The sequence below is a fragment of the Pteropus alecto genome, unplaced genomic scaffold (genome assembly GCF_000325575.1).
Source record: "Pteropus alecto unplaced genomic scaffold, ASM32557v1 scaffold146, whole genome shotgun sequence".
NCBI lineage: Eukaryota > Metazoa > Chordata > Mammalia > Chiroptera > Pteropodidae > Pteropus > Pteropus alecto.
The window spans coordinates 100,073-107,103 of record NW_006442107.1 but is presented as its reverse complement, the minus strand read 5'-3'; the positions used below and the strand labels follow the sequence as shown (position 1 = coordinate 107,103).

Sequence of the window (7,031 nt, the reverse complement as noted above, 5' to 3'; positions counted from 1 at the left end):
TACTATCAACTTAAGCCAATAACTCCCTTCATTCAGGCTTAATGGCAGCTCCCAACCTTGGCTGCCCACTGGAGTCACCTGGGGAGCTTTTATAAAGCACGATGTACTGACCCACTCCCCCTGAGATTATGACTTTAATTGCTGTGGGGTGAGGCTCAAGCATGTTTTAAAAGTCTCCCAGGTGATTCTAATGTGCAAGATTGAGAATCACACAGCAAACACTACTAGAGTATATCAAATAGTAAGCACTATCGAAGTGTTTATTTTCAGAATTCAGGTGACTGAGTGAAATGGTTTCTCAAATTTCCTGTACATTCTTAAGATCCTATATTTGGAAGCGCACTCAGAGAAATTCAGCCCTGGAAGTAAATTTAGAGATTCTCTCATATACTTATTTCATTTTAATAGACAAGAGAACTGAGATTCAGAGAGGCTGTGTAGTTGGCTGAAAGTCACAGTTAGTAGGTAGAAACGCCATGGCTCCCAGCATCCTGTACACTCTTTTCCCTTCCAACAGGAACTAGATCCTTCTAAAAATTACTGTGGAAGAGATCAACAAAGAAAGGAAAAAGATCTATACATAGCTTATGCCTCTTAACCTGTCCCAGTGTCTGATTAATAATAATAATAATAATAACAATAAATAAAATATTAAAAGTGAACCCTGGTCACATTTACTAATGATCCTTTTTTTTTATGATTATGAGTCTATTTTGAGGAAAGTTGTCATTAGAAAAAATGTTTAATAGCATGTAGTTGTCATGTATCATTTTGCAAAAGTGATTATTAGGAAGAACTGTAAATGCTACCAATTACTGAAATGTCTAATTAAGGGTGGTTATTTTAACTATTAAAATGAGTGCATCATCATTAAAAAAAAAAGATTGAGAATTACTGCTGTCAACTAAGGAAACACCTGCTTTGCCAAATCAGAGTAGTGGGGAAGAAATCAAATAAGGTAAATAATGTGTATGAGGCTATAATCACATTGTAAGAGGATCGTGTAAGAGGAAAGAGATAGTGAAGTCCTAAGAAAGCAGCGAGAAAGAGATTTTCGTTTTGTTTGTTTATTGTTTGCAATCTTAAAAGGGACCTATGCCAGGGGAGGCAGTTTATTCTCACAGTAGGCAGCCTACAGGTTTCCATACTCCTTCCAACAGCTGGGTGGCCTCTGAAAGCCTTCTGGTCACCTTTATAATGGAATGGCTGTGCCAGCTATGTATTTATAATTGCTTACCTTGGGATTTCTACGCCCTTTTCCTGTTTTCTAAGCTATCGACTTGCCTCTCCACTTTCTGAATATATCTCCAGGCAGCACATTCTAAGACTTGTATTCCAACTTGTCAGCTTGTCCTCTTCATAACTCTTTGGCCTTGGGCAAGTTATTTGAATTCCTCTAGCATCCATTTCCTTGTCTGTACACAAGTTTATCGTGCAAGTTAAATCAGGAGATACATCTAAAGAGCTCAGCAGGGTGCTAGACAGACCGCAAGCCCCAGAAAAATGGGTAAGCCAGCCACATGGCACTGCAGTTCTACTCATTATTGGTAATTTATTTTGTTTACTTATTTATCTTTTCTTCCATCCAGATTTATCCTTAAAATAAAAACATTTTTATAGCCGTTCACAGGTATGGTCAATATGAACCACAAAATAATAAGAAAAGTAATGTACCTGTGTAAGTTAATTACTTGGCAATTTGTATATAATCTATTTCATTGCATCATTTATTTCACTTACCTCCAACAGTTTGGCTATTTTATAAAGAAATAAATTAATTCCTAAACCCCCCACCCCATACACACTCTCGCAGTTGGCGTTTAGAAGCATTACTTACAACAGCGGATCTTACGGTTTTTGTCGATTCTCTACTGCTGCTTAGAGGAGTTAGAGGAAGGAGATGGTGCCTGGTACAGAGTGATGATTGAGTGAGACAATCTCTTTGGATGTGCACCCTTGGACCAAAACTGCTTTGTATACTGCATGAGTGATATGAATATAGGTTATTGTTATTGCTATGTTATTATGAAGTATTAACTTTCCCTTGAAAGGGAAATGCTGGAAATAGGACATCTTCTGTACATGGCATATTGTTCTTTCTGTACTTTTGAAATGCTTGCTTGCTTACACTAGGAAAATAGCATTTAAAACTTTCACCTCTTATAAATAATGCTGCAATGAACACGTAAATGCATATGTCTTTTCAAATTAGTGTTTCGAGTTTCTTTGGATAAATACCCAGAAGTGGAATTACTGGGTCTTTCTTTGTCTCATGTTACAGCTTTTGTTTTAAAGTCTATTTTGTCTGGTATAAATATTGCTATCCTGGCTTTTTGTTTTTAATGTCCATTTTCAATTGAAAAGCCTGTAGCCAAATTGTCTAAGATAAAAGAAGACTCAAATAACTAAAATCAGAAATAAAAGTGGGGATATTACTATCCATTCTACAGAAATAAAAAGAATTAGAGAATCTACTAATTCTTGCTACCCTGCTACCCTGAACGTGTCCCATCTCATCTGATCTCGGAAGCTAAGCAGGGTCAGGCCTGGTTAGTACTTGGATGGAAGACCACCTAGGAAGACCAGGAGCTGTAGGTGTAAAAAATAGAAAAGTAAGGAATTGTAAACTGACAAGGTCCTTGCAATCTGTGAGGCTGACCAAGAGTTGCCTCGCCTAAAATATTTAAAAAAAAAAAAAAAAGAATTAAATCTTGCCATCTGCAACAACATGGATGGACTTACAGTGTATTTAACTAAGTGAAATAAGTCAGACTGAGAAAGACAAACACCATATGGTCTCACTTATATGTAGAATCTAAAAAACAAAGTAAATGAAAAACAAAACAGAAAGAAACTCATTGATAAGAGAGCACTTTGATAGTTGCCACAAAGGAGAGGGGGGTTAAAGGGCTGGGTGAAAAAGGACAAGGGATTAAGAAGTACACATTGGTAGTGACAAAACTGTCACAGGGATGCAAAATAAAGCATATTATTACTGTCAATAATACTGTAATAACTATGTATGGTGTCAGATGGGTACTAGATTTATTGGGGCAATCATTTTGTAAGTTACAGAAATGTCTAATCACTATGTTCTATACCTGAAGCTAATATAATATTATATTTCAACTGTAATTGAAAAATAAATTTTTAAAAAAGAATATGTATCCAAATGTATATAAAATGGACAATTTAAATATCCCTACATTATTATCTCAGTAAAGTATTCTAGGAATATAAATTCTACATATTTTCACTGCCTATTAATGAAATATTTTTCTCAGTTATATTAAAGAAGGGTTACAAGAAATTGACAGCATAAAATAAAAAACCTAGAGGTGGGTTTTTGTATCCAGGAATAGTTTCTTGATGGCATCATGCTATGGTTGGTTTATGAGAGTCCCTAGGATTCTTCCGTGTGACTGCGATGTAATCCCTACAACTGCAGATCACGTGAATTGACAAGTGGGTGGCTTCTCCTTCTAGCACTTTGGCATTTGACCCTCTTTAGAGCTAAGGAGAGCCCAAATAAAGTGGGCCGACGATATGTACTGCATGGGATCATCACTCAGCAGTTTTATTGCTCGAATGCCTGGTCTGACCGCAGATCTCCGCCTTATTAATATTCAATTTGAATTCCTGGGAGGAAAAGTTGATAATAGCAGATGCCCCTGTTCTATCACAGCCATCAGAATTTCATCAGCTAAATGACTCTGTGAGAAAGTAGTAACCTAGATGTCAGTGGGCAATGATCATGCAAAAATGTTGCATGAGAGGATGCTGAATATTACACGGAAAGCAAATAACAGTGTCACCACAATCTGTTCTTTGTTCAAAGCCCTGCATTAAATCAAAAAACAGTTAACCCGTGGAGACCTCGGTCCATTAATAGTGACTGTGTTTTGAAAGGCCATTTCATGAGAAATTTGGGTATTACAATCTATCTGTAGTTTATTTGTGTCTCTATACAAGTGAAACCATCACTGAGTAATAAGGAATGATAACTGGTAGTGTCATCAGTCTATTGAAAAAAGTATGAGATGATAATTGATCTGTCAGCTAAGTAATTCTATTCAATATGACCTCCATATACAAAAATCAATATGAATAATCAAGGAATCACCTAAAACCTTGCCTATTCTCTCCCAGTGATATTTTCCTTAAGTAAGAGAAGGACAGCATGAAAGCACCATTTTACATTTTCTTTGAATAATTACCACCATTTCTGCCTTTCCTTGATGTGTACAATGTGCTTTTCTTTCAACTTGAAGCCCTTCCTTTCAATTCTGCATTGCACCTGTCCGATTGGATCACCCCAGATTGTTTTAAGTGACTCTACACTGATACGTTTATTCAGAACCCTGAATACTGGTTCAGTTTTTTCAGATCCTAAAATACGGCTTTTCTAGCATAATATTTTCTCCTAGCCCCCTCATCCAGCATCTGGGAACCAATCCCACTTTTATTCAGAACTTCCTGTTCAATATGGTGAGTAAGGGAAAGAATACTGTGGCTGTTCACCCCAGACCTAGTGTTGCTGAGCAGAAGCATACTCTGCTCCATTGTGGGATAAATGCATTTAGGAGTCTGAACAAGGCCACCCCCAAACCAAACTGCAATGTAAGTTTTCTAGTTACCTTATCACTTTGCCAGATATTAAAGTTAAATGAATGGATGAGTCAATGAAGAATGAAGGTGATAGATACAGGAATAAATTATTAAGGTCAGTAGAGAAATTTCGTTTTGCTTAAAAGAGGATAAATTTCCTGTGCCTATCACCTTAATCTTCAGAAAGTTCTTTCTTTATTTCTAACTAAAGTTTCATTTTCTTTCTCTGAACCAAGACTGCCAGGCATCATTGCTCCTTGACTTGCTGCTTTGAGCCTAATGGCCCTCTGTCCATCTGGTTCTTGGCTCTATCCTGACCTCTAGCGACTACTGCAGGGACCACTCTGTTTGAAGCCCTTATCATTTATGTGCTGTATGGAATATGTCAGATATGAGAGGAAATGTGACAGAGAAAATGTCAGAATGGAAAGGGACTTAAAATATCTTATTTTTGTAAATTTAACAAAAATATATGACCTTTTGATTATTTCGTGCATGTGAGGAGACTTGAAATTTATGTTTCATTGGCTTTGTGGCAAATCTTGTTAGAGATGACATTTAACATATACCTATATAATTTGTCTGTATATGAAAATATAAAATATGACTCAATTATTTACAATATAACCTGAATGTCACTAGGTAATGCACAGAAATCATAATGTCCAGTTGAGAAAGACAAGATCTTCTAAGGTTCTTTATAAGCAATTATATCTGGATTAGTGTTTGTAAATACATTGACATAAGAGGTAGGGAAAAAACAGTAAGATACTTGAACACCAGTGAAATAAAAGCTATATACGCTACACACACACAGCCATGCAGAGAACGACATGGGGTTGGTTTTAACTCCTAATAGTATGACCCGCTTTCAGAACTTGATGAGAGAAATACCAGCCAACCATAATTTGACCTCTCTAATCCCCCAATTCAGCATTATACCTAGGAAGGTCCACTCTAATTTGGACAATGAATCAGAAATAATATATGATTCTCCCTTAGGCTCTATCCCTGGTAAATAATTATTCAGATTATACCCTAAACAGAGCAGACTCCTGATAAACATTTGCTGATTTTAAGTGGATTAGTACTTTATTCAGGTGCTATCATCTCTTTTTTTATGTGCAGCTAGTGTGTCACTGTTTAGGAATCTGCCTCTTGGGATCTCGATTTGCCCAGAGCTTGTGCATAAACTTGATCCCTACCACTAAGCTCTCATAAGTTCTGGCCTTGCTCTTTTCCATATCTTCCAACTGAACAGCAGTGTTTCAAGTTGTGTGAAGTCAATAGTGGTGGTTATTAACATTATATAAAATATAAAGCACATCTGAGCCAAGAATAAAATGTAAAGCACATATGAACCAAGACTTGATTCTTTTTCATAACATTAGGTAGATTAAAAGCTGTTGGACGTAATAATCGAATTATTGTGTCTGCCAAAATAAAGTTAGATTTTGCGTTAACTTAAATCATTCCTTTAGTAAATGCAAAGGCTCTGAATTTCTACAGGTAGTTCACTTGTTCAAATGATTTGATTCAGATTAAAATTTAGTTTCTAAAAGCTCTAGTTATTATTTTAATTTATCAAATATGTATGATCTTTTAACTTTTTCTTTATATATATTTATTATTATTATTTATGCCTACAGCAACTGGTCTTCCTAGGTGGTCTCCCATCCAAGTACTAACCAGGCCCGACCCTGCTTAGCTTCTGAGATCAGACATTGGGCTTATTCAGAGTGACATGGCCATAGACCATGATAGCTCCACTGGGATGTGTACCCAGGACCTTCTGCGTATAAAGTAGATGTGCTAACTGCTACATTATAGAACCACATCCAAATTTTTTCTTTATATTTTTGATTTGCATCTTTTCCTAACTCATCAAGTAGGCTTTGTTGAATGCATTCTTCAAAGTGTTTATTTGTGTTATTTACCAAATTCTCCCCCCACCCCACCTCCAGTCACAAGAAAATAATGTGATCTACTTCAGAAAGGACAGCATGCTGTAGGAAAACAGATCCAGGTCAAGAATTTCACTTTTCAGTCACTAATCTTTGAAATTGGGAGAAATCCTTTTGTGAAACAAGTTGAGACTTAGTGCGTGTGGTATCTTTCCTTTCTTTGGGGAATGAGAGTGTTTTTTGGTTAGAACAATATAACGATTTTAGAAGAATCTGATGAATGTTAGGTTTAAGATCAATGCTGTGTTTTGTAACCTAGGTTTTCTTCCATTAAATAATAACCAAGTGTTCTTAAAGTGATTTCTCATTGGAGGCATAATTAAGAGTGTTGTCAATCCCCTGGTCATTTGACTCAGAAACACACTTCACTGTTATTTATAAAATAGGTACAATACAGTAATTTCTCATTGATTCTATTCAATTTATCAAATACATATAAAAACTATTATGAGTGAGGCA

At 36.1% G+C, this 7,031-nt stretch overlaps 1 pseudogene; it reads left to right on the top strand.

Moving 5' to 3' along the window:
- The first annotated feature begins 2,479 nt into the window (after positions 1-2,479).
- On the top strand, positions 2,480-2,598 carry LOC112469431 (annotated as a pseudogene).
- Positions 2,599-7,031: the final 4,433 nt, after the last annotated feature.